The sequence below is a fragment of the Calypte anna genome, chromosome Z, assembly GCF_003957555.1.
Source record: "Calypte anna isolate BGI_N300 chromosome Z, bCalAnn1_v1.p, whole genome shotgun sequence".
Lineage (NCBI taxonomy): Eukaryota > Metazoa > Chordata > Aves > Apodiformes > Trochilidae > Calypte > Calypte anna.
In genome coordinates, this window is record NC_044274.1 from 6797543 (window position 1) to 6824982 (window position 27440).

The window sequence follows — 27440 nt, forward strand, 5'->3', positions numbered from 1 at the left end:
TTCAGATCAGTAATATCAGTGCCCTTAATTGTCATTTTAAATTTTAAGCTAAGTAGTAAGTGCCTTCTTTACTCATTTCTTAAATTATAGTTTTAGTTACCCAATCTGTGATTCATTATCAAGCATTGAAACTAAGGTCCCAAATGAAATAAAGTGCAGTTATTTCACTCAAATTTACTAGCCCTGATAGTTATTTTCTATTTTGTTAAATATTACAGTGATTAGAACACCCTATCCTCTATTATGTATTTAATATCAAAGAACAGCAGAAATATAAAGAGAAAGGTTGGTGAGATAGCCCCAAGTGTTTGACTGTTCAGCCTGCTGCATGTGATACACCTGTGGCCTCTGTGTTCCTTCAAAAATATCACTGTGGGAGTTTGAGATGATCTGCTTGCTAGGTGGCTGCTAGAAGGCTTATTCCTTAGACAAACAGCATGCAAATAATTTTTTAATTAGGCAGCTGATGAGGTGTTTCTGACTTGGAGACAGTGTTTCTTTCCATGTGAAAAAGTCCTTTGCAAGAGAAATGGAGATTTTGGAACTTTGTTGTCAGTGATGGAAGGTCCGTCAGGAGCAAAATGAAAAACAGCTTGTATCATATGGAAAAAAACTGATAAAGGAAGAAAAGAGAGAATGCTTATACAAGTAACATTTGTACAAGAAGTTCAAGTGTTTATGCTCAAAATGAGCAGCCTGTGTTACTGCTGGTCTGATATCTGCAGATCCCACCTGCCTCTGGGTCTTGTTGTGGCTACTGCAACAAATCTCACCAACATTTCCCTTCATTATTTGTCTAATTACTTCTTTTACATGTCTAAAAGTGACTTTGTGTTCACCTCCTAAACCAGGAAGCCCCGTTGCCACCTTGGCTGCTGATAATGATCTCTATAGGAGCCAGAATTTAATTCCAGTTTCTTTCAAAGGTAAATGATGGGCAGCTAAAAATATGATGAATCATAGGCAGATGCCCTCAGCAGAACTTTTTTCCAACAGGAATGCTGAAACAAAACAAGCAAGAGGGTTTTTTTTTTCATAAAATGTACTTTCTTTACAAAGGATACACACTGTGACTCAGAATAGTACAATGGCTTGCCCCCCCCAGTTAAAATGTGATGCTCTGAAGTCCTCATTTCTATTTTTGGTTATTCTCTTAATTTTGGTTGAAATATAATTGTTCAATTGTTCTTTTCCATGTTTTATCTCAATTATTTGCTTCTTTGAGGTGTTTCAGGAAAAAACCAAACTGTCTTAAATGAGCTCGGTAGAAGAGATGCTTAGTGGATTAGGCAGCTGGAAAGATAACTACCACTACAACTGACTTTCTTCTCTGTTTTTCTTAATATTTTATAATGATAAACTGTTTAGGTGATGGAAACACCTGAGTGATTCCTCAGCAAGTCTCCTAATGACACCAAGCTGCATGGTGTGGATGATACCCTGGAGGGAAGGGATGCCATCCAGAGAGACCTTGACAGGTTTCAGAGGTGGGTCCATACCAGCCTCATGAAGTTCCACAAGGCCAAGTGGTGCAAAGTCCTACACATGAGTGAGGGCAACCCTAAGTACAAATAGTCTGGGAGAAGAATGGATTAAGAACAGCCTTGAGAAGAAGGACTTGAGGGTGTTAGTTGATGAAAAGCCAGCAATATGGACTTGCAGCCCAGAAAGCCAACTGTAGTGAGGGTTTCAACAGAATAAGCTTAGCCAGCAGGGTGAGAAATGTGATCCTCCCCCTCTACTCTGTCTTGTTAAACCCTACCTGCAGTGTTGTGTCCAGGTCTGGAGCCTCCAACACAACAGGGACATGGAGCTGTTGGATAGAGTCCCAAAAAAAGCCATGAACATGATCAGAGGGCTAGAGTACCTCTCCTGCAAGGACAAGGTAAGAGTGTTGGAGTTGTTCAGTCTGAACAAGAGAAGGCTCTGGGGATATCCTATAGCACTTTCCAGTACCTGAAGGGGCTACAAGAAAGCTGGGGAGGGACCTTTTACAAAGGCCTGTCGTGATAGCACAAGGGGTAATAGTTTTAAGATGCAAGAGGGTAGATTTAGGTTGGACATTAGGAGGAAGTTATATGTGTGAGGGTGGCGAGACACTGGCATAGGTTTCCAGAAGGGCTGTGGATGCCCCCTCCCTGGAAGTGTTCAGGGCCAGGTTGGATGGGGCTTTGAGCATCCTGGTGTAGTGGGAAGTATCCCTGCCCATGGTAGAGGGGTTTGAAACTGGACAATCTTCAAGGTCTCTTTCAACCCAAACTGTTCAATGAGTGTATGATTTAGAGACAGTGCTAATTTTCCACACTGAGTCTGATACTAAAATGATTATAATGTAGTTAATCTACTTGCAGCACTTTGAGATTCTTTTTTCTCTCTGTATTTTCTTGTATTTTTAAAGAAAGTGTTTTAAAGAAACTATCCTTCTCCCATGCTGAAGGTCCAGTTCAAATGCATGAATGGTCTGTGGCTTTTTACCACCCTCATCAGAGTAAGTGTGGTTTTTAACTTGTTAGCTCTTTAAAATAAGTTTATTTATTTATTCATTAAATCTTACATTGCCATATAGCTATGAGGAAAGATAAAGATAAAGCACACAAAATTACAGGAGCCTGTACTGCACAGCTAGATTTTAGTTCTGCCTCTGCTATCAAATCTTTAAACAAACCAGTCATTCAATTGAATCCAGTACGAGGTAGGTTGGACTGTCTTGGGGTCTATGAATGTCTGGAGCAGTAGATGCAACACCCTCAGTTCCCATGGGCTTATATGAATGATGAGCCTAAGCAACTGGCATGAAATAGGATGGATCTTCCAGGCCCTAGCAGCATGCAGCACTTTCAAAAAGGGGTATGCAGCAGATTTACCAGGTGAGCTAAATAGAAGCCTCCATCCACTTGAGACCTATGATAAGCCTCTCTCTGCTTCAACTGGCTTAGATGTACATTGCAGCAGGTTTTATTGTTAACTTCTCTTTGGCCTTCAACAAGTAGTCAATAGCCCTGCAGATTATATTCTCCTCTGCCATCCTGATTGCTAGAGGCATTCATCCAGAACTAAGCCACTACAGTAAACAGAGCAGGGTGAGAATTTTTCAAAAAAACCCTTAACCTTCTTTTCATCAGAAAAAGGTGATTCATCGAAATTGAAACCTTTCACAGGAAAGGGCTGGATTCATTGATTTTTGTGGTGGCAAATGAAAAAGTGTGGATATATTGAAATATTTTTCTTTGAGGTGTTTGAAGTAAAAAACATTTTCCACTCCAAAAAGTGTTTGAGTTTATGTTAATGCAAGATTACCCTACTTCAGGTAATTTAATAATCAAAATGAAATATTTTAACTGATTTTGAAGAAAAATTACTTAATTTCTCATATTTTCACATTATACCTATCTTCTTAGATCTTTATTCTGCTTAATTTTACAACAGAATATTTTTGATTGAATGATTAAAAACAATTCCCATACATCCATAGGAAAGATAACAAAGTGCCCAAGATTACAATTCTATTGTATCAATGACTAGTGAAATCAATAGTTAAGAATCTTGATACTATGACTGTACCCATTTTTTAGAGTGTAAACATGACTTTGTTATTTTTTTCTAATTAATCTGCAAAAAAAAACCCAAAACACTTTAAATAAATATCTTGATAATCAATGTGTAAACTTTAATGCAGAGAAAAAGTCATAGCACAAAGATTGTGCTTCCTATCCAATGAAATGTCGAGATAAAAATTTTACATCATCATAACATATGTCTACTCATTCGCTATGCAGTGAAAAAAGAACAGTTGACTGTTTAATTTTTTATTTCTCTGAGCTACTGAAACCTGAATTTTCTAACTATCTTTTCAAATACATTTTTGGGGTGGGCAGTACAAGTGTAAATATAAACAGGATGAGAAAAAACATGGTATCATAAGATGGACAATGGATCTGGAAGTGCAGAAATATCTCCTCTAATAAATATTTTCTGCATAAATTCTTGGTAGTACCACGAAATTTTATGTCTTAAACCAAAGGAAAATAATGGGAAAGAAAAATTACAATACTCAAAAGGAGTAGGAAAGTTTTCTAGGCTAGGCAACCTGTGCGGGATAACCAGGACTTTCCTAAATTAAAGAATCAGATAAGAATATAAAAATACTATGGCATGCAATTTAAAACTGCAGTGAAACAGAAAAAAAGGAAAGAAAAGAACATGTGTCACAGTAAGGGACTAAAAAGACCTCTTTTGCTTGCAGAGAAAAATAGCATATGCAGTTTGCCTGCCTCAGCAGAAACTAATACGAGGTGAAAGAAAGCATAGAAAATGAAATGATCATAGGAAATTAATATAGACTTTCTGAGAAAGCAGATGAGGAAGTTTTTTTGGTAGATAATAGGGACCCACATAAAACCAGGCTGGAATACTGATGCTGAGCTTCTTGCAAACACCCTGGTGCTGAATGAGATAGAAAATGTACAGCATGTTATCATCTAAAAAGGGCTTGTGCCCTTTTTATAAGGCTGCTTCATCCACTGAGGAAACCAGTCAAAAAGATCAAAGGCTGTGCTGGGTTTAGTTCTCCCCAAGAATCTGCATCTGAGTGAAAAATAGAAGCAACCGCAAAGTGTCAAGCAACACAGAGGATCTCAACTAAAATATTCTGTTTTCCTCCCAATCACTAGTGTATTAACTGAGCAGAGATAAAAGAAAAATCATTATAATCTTCATAATGCTAGCCATGAATTAGAGACAAATGAACTGCAAAGCAAGAGATTTCTTCTTAGGCTGAGGCTTGTCTTTATGTGTGAAGGGAACAGAGGTTTGGCTAAAATCAGGATCAGATTTCCCAGGGACAGTAGATGACGTATTATCAGAGGATGTAGAGATAATGTTGGCAATGGCATATAGCACTGGGGATTGAGATAAATGCATTGCTGCTCTGTCTGATACTAGAACCAATCTCTGAAAGATATACAGGAAAGGATAAAAATGTTAAACCTAGGGTCTGTCTATTCACTTCAAACTTTGTTGAATCCCTGTGTTCCTCTGATTGTGTTCCTCTGATTTTGTTCTCTGCTGGCATCTCCCTCACTCACCAACACCCACACAAATACCTTCCTAGTAACAATGAAGGGTGTCAGACACAGTCACCCCAGGAACCTTAAGAAAATTAATTCTGACCATGAATGAGAAATATTTTGTAATATACTGTTAATGTTATTATTCTCATGTGCACATGGAGCCAGGTTTCAGCTCTGAGCTTGGATGGTAAAGCAGATGATGACACAGACCCTTTCTGGGGCATACACATGTTTCCTGTTTGGCACTAAACATCCTGAAACTAAAAATGTGAAAGATGGCATCATAATCATTGTCTCAGTCATGACATCAAGTGGGCAGATTGGCCTACAGACCCTTCACAGTGGGAATGAAAATGTCAGGTCCTCAGGGGTACAGAAAAATTTAAATTTTGTGAACTGAGTACTGAAATAGATTTTCCCCATCAGGGAAAATGTCTTTTTTATTTTTTTATTTTTTTATTTTCTATCCATTGAATGGAAAATGTAAAGAAGGGTTGTTCAAGTGGCAGTCTCACAACAGTAGACTGTTTTCTTTTATCCTTTGCATTATTTTTCCACTTCAATATACCATTATAAGGCTGACTGATATGCTACCCAGCTCCTGAGCACACTGCTGCAGTATAATCTCTATTGATGCTCAAAGAAGTGGAGAGCCCTGATCTAAATGAAACATGAGGGTTTGGGTCAGATCAACAGTAATCTATGATAGCCTGAGCTGTGTACTGACTAGAGGAAGTTGTGATTGAGTTGCTGCAGATTTCTTGGTTTAGAAGAGGAAAGGGATAGTGACAAACTCAACCTGTAATTCCCATCAGACAGGACAACCTGAAGAGAGACAGGGTGATATTGAGCTAAGATAATAAAACATTTCAGATTTCTGAGATGCTGTTATTGTCATGTGTGTGGCTGTTAGTACAGAGCCCTCAAATATTAATGAAAGAATTCTCAAACTGTTTTGTGTAACTGATATCCTGGACTTGGATGTCTTTTAGAAAGATTCTTCTATATATATATATTATAGATAGATAGATAGGTAGGTAGATAGATTTGTATCTATGTTTTTAGAAACATAAAGAAAAAGAAACACAAGAAAAATAAAGCTTGTAAATATTTTAATTATAAATATGCTTTCAGAAATCTCCTGTTATTTCATTAGATCTCCTTTGTTACCACATTTATAAGTAACAATAAGGATAAAATAAACTTTTATATTCTGTTCTAGTTTGAACAATATATTTTCCTATAGTCTGAATTTTCTTTTGAATTTGGTAAACAATTTCCAGCAATAAGTAATCACATTGAACAATTCCAACTGGATGAATATTGTGGAATTTATTTTTTTTCCTTTAAAAATATTATATTAAAAAACCCTTTCATTTCCCATATCTTGACCCTCTCTCCTCCAAGCTTTAGAGGAATCACATTGCTGATACAGATACAAATCTCATACACTTTTCATAGCACATAAAATTATCAGGATTAACAAATAACTGGTATTTTGGGATTTTTACTCTTTGCTGTCATAGCTGACTTGAAATATATGGAATATACTTCTTGTTCTCCATGAAGGACAGAGGAAGCTTGACCATGATGTCAATGACTGTTGATTGAGGCAATCCCATGCATGAATACAGGGAGTACGGAGGATTGAGGACAGCCCTGAGGAGAAGGACTTGGGGGACCAGGAGCACAACGTGAGCTGCCAGTCTTTTTTTTCAGCCCAGAAAGCCAACTGTGTCAAGGCTTGAAAAGAAGCATAGACAGTGCTCCCTCTTTACTCAGCTCTTGTGAGACCCCACCTGGAGTACTGTGTCCAGTTCTGGAGTCCCCAGCGTAAGAAGGATCTAGAACTCCTGGAACTTGTCTAGAGGAGAGACACTATGATGATCAGAGCACTGGAGCACTTTCTCTGTGGTGCCAGACTAAGAAAGTTGTGGCTGTTCAGCCTGGAGAAGAGGCTCTGAGGTGACCCTATAGCAACTTTCCAATATCTGAAGGGGGCCTACAGGAAGGCTGGGGTAGGGTTTTTAGCACAACTTTGTAGTGAGAGAAGGGGCAGCGGTTTATATCTCAAAGAGGGGAGATTCAGGTTAAGCTCTTAGGAAACTCGTTAGGAAAAAAACTCTTTGAGTTTGGTGAGACATTGGAACCACTTGCCTAGAGAACTTATGGATGACCCATTACTGGAAGTGTTAAAGGCCAGGTTGAATGGGGCCTTAAGCAGCCTAATCTATTGGGAGGTGTCCCTGCCCATGCAGGGGTTGGAACTAGATCATCTTTAAGGTCCCTTCCAACCCAAACCATTCTATGATTCTGTGATCCCAGCTACTGAACAAGGCTGAAACTGAATCTGCCCTTTTCCCCTAAATTTTCAGAGCTTCATGTGGATACTGAGTTGTTGTTCAAGGAAACTAAATTAAAGAGTAGTCACAACTTTATTAGGCTTTTTACGTCAGCACTAAGCTAAATGCTTGTATGAAACAAGGAAACAGGTCAATCTTTTCTAAAGATCCATCACTAGAGATTTTATTCTCTCTCTTTTTTAATTTTTTTTTCAGGCTTTCTAGTTCACTACAATGTGTTGCAGATGTTTCTAAGTGAGGGTGCCTTTACATTAATGTGCACTTGAACTAATTATTTCAACACTCAAAGGTAAACTAGAAGCAAAAAGAATGTTTTGAAGTACCTCACGTTTTGGTGAACCTCAAATTTACCTAATTTCATTACTATTATATATTCTTTCTTGTAGAAATTTTTGTATGGTTTAAGATTCCCCCATATATATGTAGGCAAATATTCATCTCTATCTGGAAATCCCAAGCTACTAATTGTGACAATTCATATACAATTCTCTTCAAGATTCTGAAAAAAGGTATTATTCTGAAATATCATAGGGGCAGGTAAAACTACCAGAAGACTTCTCAAACAAAGAAATTGACCCTGACTTCATTCTGTGCTGTATCTTTGTCACATGTATGTCAACAGAAGCTGATCTCTATTCCACAGGAGGGGCTGAAAAATAGCTGGTTGCCCCTACGAGGAAGAGAGTCCATTAAGCTCCAGACCCTTAGTAAATTAAAATGTGGAAAGACTCCAATTGTAGCAAAATCTTGCTCCAGATCTGCCCAAATATGTACGTTTAGGTATTTCTCCTGGATCAAGTCCCGTAAGACAGAAAACTATGAGCTTTTAGGCATACTCATTGTGCTCTGTTATACTTGAAAAGGGGGCCCTTGATGGTAATTTGTGGACAGGAAATGCTTGGAGCAGGAACCTCTATTTCAGAAACACTTTCTACACATACAAGAGTCAGGGAGTCTGTGTTGCAGTCCTGTAAGTCTTTCATGGCACAACTAGTTAAATAAGAACTGGTAGAAACAGGGTCTTCATCACATATACCTTCTTTTATCTGGTGTGAATGTTCTGATATAAATATTTGCTGTCCCTCGTATGTACTTTCTGGCTGTCTCTCCCCATCAATTAAAAGTTAAGCCTGTCCTTAGAACCAAGGTATTTTGTGATCTTTCGGAACTTGAAGAGTGAGGGAAGGACTTTATTAGGTGATAAAATACACATTTGTTTTTGCCCTTGTAAAAGTGTAGCACATAAATATAAAAAAAAAAAAAAAATTAACACACAGCATAAACTACTCTAAGTACCCCATGTTGATTAACAATGAAAGATTTCACCTTTTAAAATACTAGCAATGCCAGTTGTGGAATGTGAAGTGTGCTGTGAATTACAATGAGTAGCCGAATGCATTAGCCACAATATCAAATGCAGTCAAATTAAAACGTTCCCTTCTGACATTTTCAATTAAATCCCATCAAGCTTCCAAACAGCCTAGGAAAACTAAATAGACTGTGTGAGCTAATGCAAAAGGCAGCCTGACATCTTCTCCTTCCAAAAATTAGATTAAGCATCAATGCTGTTACAAAAATCTGTACAAGAACATTATACAATTAAGATCTGGCATAATAATACTGACCAATGGTGCATCCACTCCTGTGTTGCACCAATTGCTTGTGACAGAAGCCAATATCAAATGCATCAAGGGAAGAAAGAATAGAAATAATAGTAAGACCTTGTAATTTTAGGATGCTTTCCACTTAAGCACTTCTAAGGCAAGTTTTCATTTGGTATTTCTATAGTTCCGTTGTCCTGTAATTGCGAAATTTCTAATGGTAATGTGGAAAAAAAATCATTATGAGGTTGAGAGGTGTTATAGACCATTTTTAGAAATGGGATACAGGAAACTGCATAGTTGCATCAAGGTGAGGGAAAGTTTCCAAAGCTGGATTGGAAAACTAACCCAGATAGTTTGAGGTCTCATTTAAAGTGAGATAAATTAATCTTCACAAACTGTCTGGCATCATTGTCAGTTAATCAAGGACTACATAACAAGTATCTTGGACTTTGCAGAATGGAGAACATGGGTTGCTCCAGGAATGGTTCACACAACATTTAAGGAAAAGACAACAATTTAACAAGTTTATCCTTGTATGTAAGGTCTTGAAGGTGTGGTCAGACACAACAAGTCTAGCCAGAAAATTTTCCATAGCCAGACATTAGTAAATTTAGTAACATTTGAAGAAGTACGACACTGCTACTTCCCAGGAACAGTCTCAGGATGTAAGCTGTTCCTGAACTAGTCTCTAAGTCACCTAACTCAACAGCTGCCTCTGAATCTGTAATTAGTCATTAATCAAGATAACTTTTCTCTCAGAATGCATGTGCAAGAGAGACCTGCAAGTCTTCTGTTCTGAAAGTGCCAAGGAAAATGTCAGGCACCAGGCTGGAAGGAGAAGGCACAGATCCTACTCCTCAACTGGAACTGGTCTAGAGGTACACTATGTTCTTTTAAGCACCCAAGAAATTCCAGTTTCCTCTGTGTAAGAAATAATACATAATAAGCTTTTATTTTTTTTAAGTGATGCTCCTTAGAGTAAAAATAATTCAGGAATAAGCAAGAAGAAAAACTCTGATTTTATTTGCATATGTTTTAGTCCTGGTAGTGTCTTGGTGAAGATTCAGTTTCTTTGCTCAACACTGACAGCTACATCTGCCCTTAAATAGAGGGAAGTTGTGAGTGCATGAAGGATATTTATATGTCTAGGTTTCATATGATTTCAGCTAGTCCCTCTTTGTTACTCTTACTAATTCTTTGTAGTGTAGACTTTGAACAGTCCCATCATAGGATGAAAATCTTCAATGTGTTGTAAATCAAGTAAAAGGTGGAAGGCTTATCCACATCAATTCAGAATTAATCTGGGACATACATAAAGAAAGGAACGATTCCATTACACCTGTGTACCAAAGTTCTTAAAAGCTTTGACAAAAAAACAAACAAACAACAAAAACAATAGAAAAAGGGTGGAAGCACCTTTAAATAGGCGCAACTACATTTCAGTTAAAGCCTGTATTTTTACAAATTTTAGTATTTTTGAGTTCCGTTTCTTTCTGTTCCGCTTGCTTCATTTTCATGCTATCTTTTTTCATTAAGCTCACACAGTGTCTGACTATGATGAGGTCAATCTTCTGGCACTGTTTTATTTGTAAAAGAAACATGCACACACAGCTAATAAGATTTACAGCACAGAAGCATAATAAATCAATGCAGAATTGAGTGAGTTGTATTAGGGGAAAGTGAAAATAAGATTTTTGGTTCTGAAATGGATCGTAAGACCTACTGTGAATTGGGTATTGAGAACTGGGATATATAGTACCTGTTCTTTCTGTCACTCTTTTAATTCGTTGTCGAAATAGACTTTAACACCTGAATTTATTCCATCTAATTAAAAAAATAACAACTGAGGTACCTAAGTGAGGAACAAAGTGAGATTTGCAAAATTAAAAGTAAAAAAGGATTTTGAAAAGTTTTATTTCTTTGTGTGATTTCCTAAATTTCCTAAAGTAACACACAGTACTTAGAGAAATTCTGAGAAGACCTCTACAATTATTTTTTATGAAGTTTTCATAGTATCCATTTAGACACAATTTTTAATGAAGGAAGTTGTGAAAATAAAGGACAACATCACACTAACTCTAATGGTCGTCAGACTAGATAGGCTTAAATCGTAAATTTCAGCCTTTTGAAGCATATATAAATATACATTATGTCCAGGCCTTTACATCCATAGTAGGTATCTTCAACTTACTCTTCTTGAAGTTTAGTGTGTGTCTAAATTAATCATAAACAAGTTTTTTGATCACAGTCAGAATCCCATGCTGTTAAAGAGTTCTGTATAAAAGCTCAGTTATCCTAAACTCAGTGGGAGATATAAAAGTTAAGAAATGTTAGTATACAGTGGTAAAGTTTCTTGATTGGTTTCACAAAATAAGTTGGTTGGTATCCAGAAAGATCAAGTCTTCTGACTGCTAGTTGAGTCCCTGCAGGCATTATTACTTCTGATTTTCCTTAAACCAAAAATACAATCTTTGAAGGAGTTCAGGAAAACAGAAAAACAGAAACTTATGTTGCTCAACAAATTACCAGACTAGACATTTTGTCTCAGATTTCCAAAGGGACTTGATTGTCTGAACCTTACTGAAGGTGGGATTTAGGTACTTCACTTGCACTGAAAATCCTGCTTCCCAGAAAAAGGCTTAACTAACAGCAATTGCACTCTCAGCAAAGTATCATTTCATACCCACTATGAATCTCAGACTTAGATGCTGTCAACTGTCAAAGACTGGTGGATGAGTAGATAAATTAAGTCACCCATCAATCGTTTCATATGGTTGTTTCCAAAGCAATCTATTATCTAATAGATTTAATAATAAGTCTCACAACATTTTCTACCTGTAATACTGGATTGTGTCATATTTCTAACTACTTTTTTTGGTTCTCATTAGATGGATGTGCTACAGAATAGATCAGACCACACTTCTGGCCTGTCAGATGGTATTAATTTATGATGTTCTCTCATCCTTCCCTAGTGCTTTGGATCAAACAAAGGCACTGTTTAAATAAATAAAATGTAATGTAATGCAATTAAACATTTTCCCATAGCTGTTAAGATCAAGGCAACTAATAATTACCTGATGCAACAATTTTAAAACCCAAGACAGACATTTATATAGTTTAGTGATTACTGTCATAATGTTAAGCTATTGAGCTAGTTGTGCTCACATTATTCAGTTAAGAATGTTAAACCAGAGGAGGTAAGATCAGCAGAAATCAGCCCATCACCATTATTAATTCAATAGAAATATTTATGGGTTTGCAAGGCTGAAAGGAACAATTACAGTCTAATCTCATACTCTTCTCTTGAACAAAATCCATAAAATTAACCAAGTAGTTCCAGCACCCATCTCAATATTTTTTGACTGAAAACAACCACTGCAATTTTACATGTCCCAGTTTATGAAGACAGGACAACCTGCTCTCCCAGGGAATGGGAGCTGAAGCAGTGACCTGAGTAGAAAGACACACAGGAGGCCTGAGAGCTTAATTCAGTTCCCTTCAGAAAAAATCCAGTGGTTTAGACATGAACTTTTTTGCCCCTTAGCTGTAATAGTACAGTTAAATCACCATTTCCATTTAGTACAGGTGTAAATTTTGTGGCTATAAAAGTTATTATAATTGTAAAAGTTTCAAGAAGCACTGTGGTATATCAGACAGATTTGAACTTTCTCTGCTTCATGGTCTTTTACTACAAATCTGTTATCCTCCCTTGAGAAGTGTGTTAAGATCTAGAAATGAAAAACAGGGTTTGATTTTGTTGCTGTTGTTCTAGATTAGTTTAGAAATAGAATTATTTTGCCTAAGGGAAAACAAAACAAAACAAAACAAAACAAAACAAGCTTCACCACTCTTCTGAGAAAAGGAGTTATGCTAATAATCCATGTAAGGTAAACCCCAAACCTATTGCAAAGTTTCCTCCAAAAATATAAACCTTTTCATGGAAAAAAATACTTGTGTGAAGACACACATATGCATAAATACAACATACCTGCAAGAACAAAAAAGGTTTCATTACATATTTATTAGGAAGGTGTCTTGAATCCAAGGTGAAAATCCTGCACAGAGAGAATTTTTAAAATATCTCACCTCTTTGACCCTGGGGTATTTGTGAGAAACCAGAAATTCCTCAGGATATTTACATAACCTAATAACTTAGACATTCAACATAAATACCTATGTTCATGTCTCTGTGTTGCTTGGTTTTCTGCTCTGGTCTTTTCTAAACTCCCAAACTGTCTGCTGTGCTAATGTGAGGTTTTTTGTCTTGTGGTTTGTATCATAATAGTGTCAGAAAGTCTCTTTTTCTACCCAATAAAATTCACTTTAAAGTTGCATGAGAAAAAACCCCAAACAAATAAAAGCTATCACACTTTTTGCAGCATGAAATCTCTGGGTTTGCCTAGCTCAATAATCACAGACTTCTGAAATGTTAAACGATCATCTCACCTCTTTTACCTGGCATAACTGCACTGATTGATTGCAACTTCTGTCTTGCAAATGGAAATAGACTTTTCACTGAGAGGGGTTTTTCATTGTGTGAATTTATTGGTCCTCTCATGCTCCAGATGGACCTCGTGTGAAGGCCTGCATATGTCCAGGAAGGAGCTGGATTTTAAGTTGCATGATGAGAGGATGGCTTAAGAAACAAAGTGGAGAGGAATGCCCCTCCTGCAGATATGTCCATCCAAGTCCCCATCTCTCGCTTTATGGTTTACATCCAATCTTCAGGTGCCATAGTGAAAAGAATCCAAACCCAACTCTGAATGCTAACACACTGGTAGCAGAGTTTTAAGGCTGATTAAATATAATTCAATTTTTCACTGAGACAGTTTAGCTTGTTCCAACAGCCATACTACTCCAAATGACTCACAGAAGGGAAGTACATAGTGTTGGAGGCTGGAGGCAGTGAAGGGGTCCCTGCCTCCCTCTCTGGGCCTCCTGCTCTCTCCCTGCAGTAGCACGGCCTGGAGGTTCTGCACCAATTGCTGACCAGATGTTCAAGACTCCATCCCTACTGGAAGGTTGCTACAAAGCCCTTGAGAGCTGAATGACAACAATCTGTCAACAAAGCATAATTTTTAAATTTTTTTTTCTATATTCCACTATTCTGCACCTTATGTCATTGTTTTTAGTTCCTATATTACGCACTGTTTATTTCCTTTCAGTACTTCCAGTAGTATTTTTTAATTTTAATGATATTCCACTGCTGAGACTGTTTTTCAGAGTATTGGCACTACTTTCTTCAACCTGAGGTAGTGGGGGGAGAGGAGGGAACAAAGGAAGAGGTAGGGAGGGAAGACTGTATCAATTACTCAGAAAGATCCAGATGTTCAAGATGAGATGACACCGACAGTAGGAAGTATGATAAATGTTCTGATCTACATCCAACTCCCATTAGATAGTTTCAGGAAATTATGATAAAGTGATTATTTACATGGAAAACCTTTACAACTTAATTAAATAAAACTAAGTTTCTGAATTGAGAGGCGGGAACAGATATAATAAATAAGACTTTTTTTTTTTTTTTTTTCTCCTCTCCCCTCTGATTGAAAGTGATGTATTTTCAGCTTCTAAATCCCTTGTGCAATTTCTCATGTATACTCAAGTTTACCAAGACGGTACCAATAGGGCCAAAGGGAAGGCAGGCATCTAAGAGTTTCTGTAGAGGCTTTTATTAAAGACTTGAGCTAAGAGAGGCCCCACTGTATTGATCAGGGCACAGAGGTACTGAAGAGGTCCTCTGTCCTGGTGATGTATGACATGCCAGGGGAAGATTCCTTCAAGGTGGAACAGCAAGACTTCCATTGAACCAGAGACCTGTAGACAGTGGATGTGACAATTAAAACAGGAAAGCAAAGCAAAACAAAACCAAAAACCACAACATTTTAGTCTCTTTTCTGTTCTTGTGGTGATTTATTCTGTGGTCCCCTGTGTTTAGAGCACAGCTAATACTTGAGTTAGGTCTGTCCCTTTGACTTGGTTAGGTGGGATCATCAGAGGCCACAAACTAAAGCATCTGAAAGTATTACACAGAGAAAAACATCCCCTGCAAGTTGTCCTCATTTGTAGTATTCCATTTCTCATGGACATGCCAGGGTGCAGATTTCTTAATTTTCCAGATACAATAGAAAATTTGTCATTTCTTTTTCTTTGTCAGAAGTCTAAAGAGGAAAATTTTCTGAAATAAAATCGAGGACAATATTTTCATGGATTGCAATGTTACAAGGCTAAGTTTGCAGGATAGACAGCCAGAGCCATGAATTACACACTGTGAAGATTCACACATGCCCATTCACATCCCTGTGCAGGCAAAAACACACAGGTTTCAGATCATTATCCATTATCCATGGCTTAACCTTTCCACAATCACTGCATAATACAGAGATGGCCAGCAATGGTCCTTCAGGAGCTGGTGCTCAAAGCACTGTGGCTCATCTCCTTATGCCTTGTGTAGCTTTACAGACTAGACTGAGATATCTCAACTGAGGCTTCTTCCTTCCTGTAGATCTGGTGAAGAGATATAGAAGTTCGGGAGAATAATTTCCTTCTGGAAGCACCATTTCTGAGTGGTTTGAGAAGGGACCTCAGAGTGGGAAGCCTTCTGAGGTACCTCAGTGAAGCACTAGAAGTGGGATGGGACCAGCATTGGCTATCTATTGTAGAAGTTCACATGTGTAGTCCTAGACAGCCAGGCTGCAGCAGCTGGGGCTCTGAACCCAGAAGGAGAAGAAGGGTCCTTTGCAGATCATGGTGTGAGTGATCAGCAACTTTGTCTCCAAATAGCCTGTCTCAAGAGACAGGAGAGTTCATAGCTCAGACCTCTCTCTTTATAGTCCAGAATTCTAGTTGTAAATAATGTGATTTAGGAAACAGAGGTGTGATGAGGCATTTGTGAAGCACTACTGCAGAAGAAAGTTCTTGCAAGTAGTTGTTAAGTGGGAGGGGTTAACAGCAGAGAGCTGTGGTTCCCAGAGCAGTATTTTGTCTTTCAAGTTTATGACACTGAGGAGATAGCTGCCATATTCCTATTTCCTTTTCTGCAGTACACTGGTGGCCTTTTATTTTGAGTTTTGAGGGGCAGGGTGTTTAATGCTGCTTACCCCACCACTTAACTCAGGGAACTGGTATGTGTAAGATGCCTGGGAAAGAGGCTGAAATAATTTAGAAAAGCACAGAAGATAAGTATGACATTTAGTATCTGTCCAGGACATAGACTGATATCTCTAGAATGAAAAAAAAGTACTGAAGAATTTCTAAAAACCACAAATAGCTCCAGAATAATTTTCACTCTACAGCCAGCAGACTGTTGTGGCTACAAATAAAGGACCAATGAAATTGTAGACATCATGCACTGTGATCTACGATCATTATAAATAAGAACATCAGAAATCCTTGAAAGAGAAAGAAATCCCCCAATGGGCCTATTATGCCTGCTTCTTTTGTTTACCTCTTCTTGAATTTCCTATTATTTTCAGCCATCATTACATATCACAGGCCTCTTCAACCTGTGACTGACCTTTTGAATAAGAAGTAGATAAAGCAAACTGTTGAAAAACTATGAATTAAGTATGTAGATTGGGAAGGCATAAATACAGAAAGTTTTTTATTGGTTTTTTTGTTTTGTTTTGTTTTAATATATTGGTAGAGCTAACTATTTGCAAAACTTCTCAGCTGTGAGAGCTTCTGAGAAATGGGAAGAGGACAAGTGTCTGGATTTTGCTCTTTGCATCCTGTCTGGTCTTTTGCACCTCAGCTCTAGGGATAGCTCTTAACCATGAAAATGAGGTTACATTAATTTCACTGTGGGATCAACCAGGGGAAGGACACAGCATATTAGTCGTCAGGGCTGGGTTCTCTTTTACATTCATCCGCATGCATTAACCTTCATCTTATTTGTTGAGTTAGGCTGCTTTTTGTATATCATGAATAATTTCATTTGGCATTAAGAATTTACTCACACTGTATCTTTGGTTGTTTTTTTTTTATTTTATTTTATTTTTTAATATTTACAGTTTGTAATGCATAATAAATATGTAATAGGCAAGGTATGATTTTCCTGGGTTTACCATTATCTAAGTCTGTCATGTCCTATAACCTTTTTTGGCTTATACAATATTCCACTTTTTAATGCAGTGTCAGTGCTGTTATCATGAGTTGATGGTGAAAGGACAGCCATCTTGACACTCTCCACTTACTAATCACATCTATTTTGATTTGATTAGCATATAAATGCTTCTGCATTTATGCAATATCAGTAGAAATGTGCTAAAAATACTTGTCAGTGTCCTTATTTTGAGAGTTAGAATCAGAAAATCTTGGAAGAGAAGGATTCTTTAGTTGCATGTGTTGACATATTTCTAGCCCTGAATAATGCAATGATACATAGATGGTTTTAGGCAACATTCAGTGATGAAGTTTTTATCTGTTACTGCTTGGTTGGTTTTTGCTTGTGTTTGTTTTGTGGCTTTTTTGATTTGGGGTTTTGGTTAGTTGGTTGGGTTTTGTTGTTTGGTTTTTTGTTTTTTTTTTTTGATTACTTGGTGTTTTGTTTTATTGTGTTCTTTTTTTGTTGGTTTGGTTTTTTTGTTTGTTTTTTTGTTTGTTTGTTCGTTTAAGGGATTGTGGTTTATTCTATAAAGGAGCAGAGGGAAGAATAGCTTGCAGTGACCTATAGATTTTGAAGAATGAATGGTAAATTCATGTAGTCAAGATAAAAAATGGAGTCCAAGTTCCTGACATTTGTGACTCAGAAAAATATCATCAATATATATATATATTGAGTTTACTGTTCTTTTGCAAGTTACTGCAAGTGTAACCTCACATTAACTACATATTGAAGAGTAACTGCAGTGACAATGTTCTCTTCTTTTCAAGAGAGAGTGAACTAATTCTAAAGAAAATACAGAATTTATGATGCAACATTGTGTGTGTCTGACTTGATCCTGTAGCAAGCCATGGCACATATACATGTTGAAATATTCATCAAGCACTTAATGCAACAATGTTCTTAATCATGTGATTTACGAAGATGAATGATTTAGATGAAACCAATAGGGCTGCAAGTTTAGGTGAGCCTAAGTAAGTTGCTGAATAAGGACTAAAGTGTAATTCAGCTTCACTATCACTTTTCACTTAAATATTGAAACATATTCTGCAATAGATGTAAGAATATGCCAATTTGTTTTCTGAAACAATTACTTTGGCACCCTTTTCTATTGTAATCCCACACTGGAAAGACATTATGGTCCAACATGACTTTAAAAAGTACATTGGTTATTTTATATTTTTAAGAAATGTCAGAAAAATCAAAGAAGTTCTTCTAATAGTCCCTCCAACTATCACAGAATTATAGAATTGTCATAACTCTAAGATTAAGAGACCTCTCTAAGATTAAGAGAACTCTAAGAAAAAGACCTCTAAGATCATCATGTCCAACTGTCACTCCACTCCACCCCAAAATAACAAAAAAAAAAAACCAAACCATAAAATCTCCATCCCACTGGAACATATCCTGAACTGCCACAGCTACACATTTTCTTTAATACGTACAGGGATGGTGTCTTCACCACCCCTCTGAGAAGCCTGTTCCAACACTTGACTGCTCAGGACATTTCCAGTAGTTCTATCATCGTTTACTTAGAAGAAGAGGTCAGCACCCACCTCCCCACAACCACCTTTCAGGTATTTGTACAGAGGAATAAGGTCTCACCTCAGCCTCCTCTTATCCAAACTAAACATTACCAGTCCTCTTAGCCTGTCCTTACAGGACTTGTCCTCTTTATTCTTCACCAGCTTGGTTGGCTTTTTCTGGACAAGCTCCAGCACCTCAATGTCCTTCTTGTAGTGAGGAACCAAGATCTGCTCTCAGTACTCAAGATGCGGCCTCACCAGTGGCAGATACAGGGATATGATCCTTCCCTTCTCCTGCTGGCCACACTGTTCCTTATACAAGCCAGGATGCTGTGCCACCTGGGCACACTGCTGGCTCATGTTCAGCCAAGTGTCAACCAGCACTCTTTTCTGCTAGGAAGCTTTCCAGTCATTCTTCCCCAACCCAGTAGCATTGGCTGGGGTAATCAGAAACAAGCTCTCTGGGAATGTGAAATCAGTAATGAATTTAGAACAAAGCAGCCATGAAATGGATGAATGTGTAACCCCTGAGAAATAAGAAAGAGAAACAAATGGTGAAAAGGAAACAATGAATTTAAGACAGAGTCAAATAACTCTGAAATTGAATGCAGAAGGTCATATATGAAGCCATTCCAAGAAGGAGTAGAATTAAGAACAGCTCTTCTGAAAAGAGCTAATTGTAGGACTAACAGGACTAATTAAAAGAGAAGAAGGAATACAACAAGAACAATGAAAATCTGGAAAAAATTACCACAGACTTTGAAGGAATCCACGACTTTTAGCCTGAAGAACATCAAACAGAATTGTGGTGACGGAGGTAGACATGCAAGCTGAACACATAGATACCCAATATAGTCATCTGCATGTCAGATTTTTAGTATCTGTATTTTGCTGATATCCAAAGCCCAGCTCAGTTTCCTAGTGATATTCATAATATCTTAGTGTATGTTTGCATCTATCTGATGCTCTGTGAAGAGAAGGTCTCCCAAAGACTCTGTGCTGAACCTTCTTGTCCCATGTGGTCACAGCAGATCTGCTATAGCACCCTGATCTGTGACAGAAACTATATTTAAGCAAACTGAATTGAACCTCTATGGTTATCATGGAACTAGTGGGAGGTGTCCCTTCCCAGATAGGGGGATTGGAACCAAATGATCTTTAAGGTGTCTTCCAACCAAAACCATTCTAGAATTCTATGTTTCTATGAACTTAGAGACATAGTCACAGGAAGACACTACATTTAAGTTTGTGTACAAACTGAAACTCACAATTCAAAATTGTGACTAAGTAAGCAGACGACTTTTGTGGAAATAAAGGACCAGCAGGACAGGCAGTAGGAAGAGCTAACTGTGAGGATGATGAAATGAAAGGATTTTGAGGAATACTTGGGCAGTCTCTGTCTTTGAAATATTTGGAGAACATACTGTATTCACATAGGCTGGGAATGGCTTTAGAATATCTGATCTTCCTTAGGCAAGAAAATGAATTAGCTGACTTCTTAAAAAATCCTTTCCACTCCTGTACATCTAAGTTGTCATTTTTAACTCAGACAAAAAGGTTAAATTATCTTCTTTCTCTACATAAAAATTTGGGGGAAAAAAAAAATCTACTCAGAAATGTTAGAGTGTTTTGTTTTGACATTTTCAGTCAAAACAGAGTTCTTCCAGATTCCCAGATCAAAATATTTAATTTTGGTTTGTTAAATTATATGTGAGTACTTCATTTGGAGTCAGTTCAATAGTAAACTGCATCTGGTTGTATTACTGTGGTGCCTTATGGGAACAGGAACTGGAGTGCCAAATGTCCTCAATGGTCCTTGTAAAGCTTGCTCCCTTACTGGACTGTTTGCTCCACAATGCCTGGTAGTAATCTGTTTCACATAATATATTATAAGCCTAAGTCAAGGTCACAGAGCCTCTGTTTGTGATATGGTTCAGCCAACCAGTTTATTTATGAGAAACTTTACACTTCTAAGAGAAAAACAGAACATGGAAAGTGACAGGAAAAGACCAAGCTCAGTAGGAAAAGTTGTTCAATATTTCTTTTTACAGAAACTACAAAAAAGTAGGCCTGGCTTTAAAAAATAACTTTTTACAGCAAATCAGAAAAAATAAGCTATTCTCAAAAACTGTAGGCAGTTTTAGGTATTTTTGATGGCACTGAACCAGTTCTTTTCCTGGCATCAGCACAGATCAGAAATTATTATTTTGTGTGTGTGTTATTCCATATTTTCAGAGTCTTTTTGACCCTGTCTTTCTCTGTTGAACAGACAGACTTCCAGAAGCAAAACCAGAGAAAAACCAAGTAACTGTCAGAGCTCCCTGATGCATTCACTGAATTGTGTACACATTCCACAGCTGAGGTCTCTAAAGGGATTCAGATACCTAAACCCCTGTGAAAACCTGAACCTTAGTCTATTAAAGACTCTTTTAGCATAGATCCACCACCTCCACTCATTACTTTCTGCCACTGGACCTGAAGGGAGTGTTGTCATCAATGTATGCTAACATCTGGCCCTGAGAAATTGACATTAGAGTGGGAAGTGACAAAAAAAATAAAACTACGGCTTCTCAGAATATTCATTGCAAATAATTTATGCAACTAATTTATCCCCCTACTTTTCTTCTTCTGCTTGAGGAATCTGCAAGGATAGAAAGTGACCTTTATGGATTAGTGTCTTTGCACTTGCTCATTGAGTAGTTTGTGTGAACAATTTTGAACCTATGGATTTCTTGCAAGCTGCTGGCTGTGAATGTCCACTAATCCTGATTTACTGTTTATGCCATATGATTGGTCACCTCTGCCACCTTTTTATTTGTTTTTTATTATTCCTTCCCATGCTTGGTGCCTAATTGGTTGACCCTGGTATTATAAATAGCAGGGGAAAAGGAACAAATCACAGAGGCTTTGCATCTGTGGGAAAAGAGGGGATGAAATAGCAGGAAATAAATTGGTGTAGGGATTTTAGAACATTTTAAAATGTCTATTTGCTCAAGAGAGATCAGTATATTTGCCTAGATACATAGATATGAGCTTCAAAAGGACTTTTGTTCTTTCCCTGCCTGACAGAAAGAGATAGGCAGCTTTCTAGCATGCTTAGCATCCAATTCTTACCTGTCACATTCCTGCAAAGCCATCACGTGTATAGGCAATGCTGTTGGGACACATTTCGTTCCCACTCATTATGCAGACAGCTCTTTTGGGACCAGTCTTCCCTCTTACCATGTGCGTGTACCCCACCCTGCATAACAGGACCCTGACCTCAGCTGAAATTTCTAGCTGTTTTAGTGACAAAATATAAATCAGAAAAACAGAGAGGCTGGTTCCTCTGCGGTTGTTCTTGTTTGGATCTCTTCAACATGCTCTAATTTATAAACAAAAACTTCTCCTAGTCCTTAATTAAGGAGTATTTAAGTTATTATATATAAAAAAAATATATGGACAGAAGATAGATACATGTGTGTATGCATATATATATGTATTTAAAAAAATCAAATAACCAAAATTTATATAGTCAAGAAACATCTAGGAGGAGATATGTAAGTATAACCTGAACAAACTCTTCTTTAAGACTATATTTGACAAGATATATTTGCAGGAAAAAAACATTTTCTTTCTCTGCCCAGTTTTAATGAGGATTTGAATGCAATGGAACCTGTGTAACTCAACAATCTGTAAAGCCAGTGAAGAATAAGGACTGTCAGCTATAACCAACTCTCTGTAGGCCCAGTTGAACCAGTGTTCTACAGGGAAAAGACAAAGCAGCTTATTACCTATCCCCTGAGCCATTCACTCTTCCCTAGAGAAGCTTTTTGACATCAGGGGCTTAACTGAAACATATGAATTAGAGTGGAAATTGAGAGTATTCAAATATAAATTAATTTATACCCAGGGGTTATTCATGCCAACTAGCAATAAATATGCTGGAAGTAAAAAAGGCTAATTTGAATGAATATGAGCGGGCAAAAAGCAATCAAGGGCAAGAAAGAGGCATATGCAAAGTTTGAAACATCAGATAGAGGAGACAGGACTGAAAAGATTACAGTATAAAATTAAAGTAAGGAATATGGAAACCTTTTGGAGAAAATGTGGGGACCATCTTTCGGTGTCTTGGTCCTAAACTGTGTTGCCAGATCAACCTTATTCTTCTGAGACCTCCAAAACTTGGACAGGGTCACATAAAAAATAAAATTAAGGTTTTGCCCCAGATTCTTTTGAATGCTTATCTAAAACATTAGGTTGGAAAAAATGTCCTTCTATACCTTGTTAGTATGAAGCAAAAGGCTGATTGAAATAATGAGAGCAACAAGAAAAGCTGTTGAGTTACAATGCAAAGATACATATGAAAAATGAGCTATTAACAAATCTTGACTGTTCCCTTTATTGGTCCTGTCAAAGTCTGGATGGCATCCCATATGAAGAATTTTGTATACAGGCATGATATTTCACTGTCCACGTTGCCTTTGTGTGGTCAAGAGAGACCACCAATTTCCCTGTTGCAAAGCTACCCAGTTTTTGTCCTTAACTATTTTGAGTCCTGAGGTATATAGCAGAATATTTACAATGACAGATATGTGCCAAGAGAAAAAAAGAACAAGAATAGGAAAATTAGCTGGACTAGATGAACAATATAGAGACAGGCTAGAGCTAAAATGAAAGATATTTTTCCTTTATTAGTTTAAATAATCTATGACTCTGTATGAGCTGAAGGGATGAACAATGTATTTTTTTGCTGCCCTTTAAAAACAGCAACTGAAAATATTTCTGCTTATATCAGTTTGTCTTGTAAGAAAGCAAAACAACTATGGTTTGGGCCTAAACTACTTGGCTGTGTCTGATTAATTAACCTAGAGGCTTTCCCAATATTCCCCACAGATTTTGTCCCTGGCTTTGATTAATTTAATTAAAGATCACCAGCCTTTACTCACCCAAGGGGCACCATGTCTAACACGAGGAATAAAAGTATTTTTGAAGAAGTAATAGGAACAGCTTATGAACACAAAATGCAGAGTAATTTTCCTGTGTTTTGGAGTTCACTTTAAATAATCTTCTGTGGAACCCAAGTGTCCTGTATTTGAGCAGATGTGCAATTACAGACAACCACAGAAGGTGGAAAATAAAAAAAGTTAACAAGAAATATCTGGATCAGTAGTCAAAATGTCATTGCTAATTGTACCTCCAACACAATTTCAGTGTATTACACCCTAGCTTTTTCCAGAGATTCAGACACTGGCCAGATTTTGATGGTTTTTGTTGACGTGAAGATCTGCTCCAATTCATACTGAAGAAGATGTTCCAGGAAATATTAATTTAGTGGTTGCACTTTGAAGTGAATCAGATTTATGATTTATTTCTGGTGCTGCAACTCTCCTACTGCATGACTTTGGTTAAACCTTTTCCCTTTCTGTTCTTCTTTTTCTAACAACTTATATGGTCTTTTACAGAGATTCTCCTTTACAATGTCTCTATGTAAATTGCCAGTTGGCACTAGGGAGGCCTTTTCTCGCTTGGGGAGCATGGTGAGTAATTGCTTCAGGATTCTCAGGCTTTTCTTCATTCCAGTATTTTATGAATTTAGCATTTAGTTCATGGCAGCAGAACTGATGCTAAGGGGGAGAGAGGGTGAGAGCTGCATCTTCTGCTCTGCATCTGTATGATTGTTCTTTCAGCAAAGAAGTTAAGGTGACTAAGATACGGGGGTAGAAACCTGGCATCTCCTTTTTATCTGATGGTCCCAGATTACTCTTGTTGCTTGGAAACTTTTTTTGCATCATACAGGCCACTTCTGACTCTGTGAGTCCTCACTGAAATGGTTTCCAACACCAGTGACACCACAGACTATGTTTGACATGCACTGTCTGGCAGAGTCTTGTGGATCTCATATTGACTGACACACTCCCCAGTGTCTGGCTTTTATTAGTCCTTTTCTTTCATCCTTATTTTCTCCCCCTTCTCCCCATCACTTTCCCCGTCCTCACCCCCTTCCCTTCACCCCCTCCTTCCTGTTTTCAGAGAAGCAAATGCTGACAGAATTGAATCAAATTGTTCAAAGTCCATTTGAACACAGCATGTTAATTTTAGGATTGTTAGCCACACGCTTACATGTCTGGCTTTCTGCAGAGGGCTTGAGCTGTGCAGCAAATGAGTCCAGTCACATTTTTATTCAGTTCTCTAACTGTTTCCTGCCAGGAGGCTCAGAGAGGCTGAAGATTCATGCTAGGCTTGCCATCCCATCCCATCTCTGTGCCCATTTCAGCTGGCCACCTGTATCAGCTCACCTGCACCTGTGTTTACTTGGTTTGGGAGAACAGTGTGAGTGTGGAGTCAGCCAAATGCTGGAAATGAATAGGTCACGATTTTATTAAACTTAATCAATGAAACTCTAATAAGCATGTTTTTTGTCTTTGCCTTGCTCCTGCAGCTTAACTCCACAGGGCAGCATCTCACACTGTGCCTGTGCTCCTTTGCATACCCAGCCATGTAAGTGGGTTATGCTTTTTCTTCCTCCCCTCCAGGATAATTTGGGGTGAAGAAGATACTCTGGGGACAAATATAATATTCTATCTGAGAGAAATTAACTAGAAAATAATCTCATTCCTGTGTTTTGGGGTTTAGGTTCAATCCACCCACTGGCCCCTTACTCCGTATGCACTTCCCATAGGTAAGTGTGTTTTGCATCTTTAAGGAGACCCCTTCCAAAGTGGCTTTCCCTCATTATTTCTTTTCACATTTTTTAAACTTAATTAAGGAAAGAAAGTCTTCTGGTTTCATCTTTTATTTTCTTCCAAATATTTTTAATAAACTTAGAGGTCCACTCTCAAAACATTCCCAGGCACTGCTAAGAAATTCAGTTGTGAAAGCTTTTCCATCTAGTTCCTGTAGTCCTGATTTCCCTTCTTGCACATATTATAGAAAACCCATGAAATTCCCAGTTGGTACATACCATTTTTTTGGACTCCTGACCAGCTTTGGATCCAGCTCTGTAACCAGCTTTTTTCAAGAGAGAAGCTGCAGCCCCACAGGACAAACAGAACAAATTAGAGTATTAGGCCACGTGTAAAACTCAGATCAACATCTCCTTTCTCAATAACTTTAGTAACAGCAGCAGCAGTAAAGAAAGGAAATCACTCAGCCTTGCCATCCCCTCCCCTCTCCATTCCCTCCCCTCCACTCACACCTCTGGTAGCTAAAATAGAGGGCAAATATGTCATTAAATATTTGTAAATGCTTAGCTATCTGATGTCAGCTTTTTTCTAACTCAATTGGAATGCAAAGCACAGATGTTTAGAGCAACTACACTAGGTTTTTTCTGGGTTTTGTTCTGTTTGGTTTTTTGGGGGGAGTGTTGTTGGTTTGTTTGGTTTGGTTTTGTTTTCATCTTCTCTCTGCAGAATCCTTCCTGAGAGAGAAGACATTGATATTACATACTGCTCATTACACTGTAGTCTTTTGCTCCCAACAAACCCTCAGATTAAGTAATCATTTTTCTTTGTTTTGATGAGTGTTAACAAACCAACTGTCCATTGCCACCAGGTAATGGACTAGTTAGGAAAAAGGGGAGGAGCTGTAGGACTGACTGTGGTTTGCAGTGAATCTCAAGAAACTCTGATTCTGTCATACAAATTCTTATAATGAAATTTAAGTAATCAGTCCCATAATTTCTCCTATTAGTTTTAGCTAGACTAGAAAAGGTCAATGCCCTGGCAAGCAATGATTCGCAAATAACAGGTGCAGCCAGTTTCTATTATGCTGCCATGGGACACTGCTCTGTCACTTTTATTTACTGAATCAATCCACCAATGTCCAGCAGGAGAACAACAGTTAAATGGCCATTAATTGTAGGCTGATGTGCAGATGAAACAAATCACCAAAGGGACCGTAAACCTTTGTTCTTTAGCCTCTTCCAGCTCACACAGTGGGATTAGCATTAAATCACTGAATGCTTCATCTTCTTATTAAAAATTTACCATACTGATTATCCCAGGTGACTTATATCCAATATGGACATTTTTGTTGTTTTAATTTTTTTTCTTTTCTTCCTTTTTTTTTTTTTTTTTTTTTCTTTTTTCTTTTTCTTTTTGATACAGTCATTTATTAAGGCTTTTGTGGTGATATAAGGAATTAACACATGGAAGCTAGTAATGTGCATGGTCCATCTTTGATTGTCTTGTTTAGTGTTCCAGGGATAGAAATTTTCAAAAAGTCTTTCTAGAAACTAAATTTTATCTCCTTTTATTGTAGGTTGTGATTTTTTTAGATTCATTTATACAGTGCCCCCTGAAATGCAGTTGAAAGGATGTGTATTCAGCTCACAGAAATAGGAATGCTTTAATTATTGTAAGCTGGTGCACAGGCAAGTCAAATGCCTTCCCAGAGATCTCACAAAAGCAAAGACTTTTCACTTACACTGTGTATCCTAGACAAATTAATGAGTCCATAAGATGACCAAAATCTTTGAGGTTTTTGGATCTGAGCCTTGGAAGTAGAGTGTAGTGTAGTGCATGAACACAACAACAGCCCTCCCAAATGAAAACTGAGATGTCGTAAGCAAATATGATATTACCACTTGCTTCCTGGGCTAGAACAGAAAGAAAGAAATGGAAACCATGGTACATGAGACCTCAGGGGCTCTATTTAATTATCCTTATTGGGAGAGTTACATTTGCAAAACAAGAAGAGGTGCCTATCTGAGTGTGGCAGGCGCCACAGACAAACACAATATATCAGAGTAGAAAGAGCAACCCCATAATGTACTATATTTCTAGGTAACCACA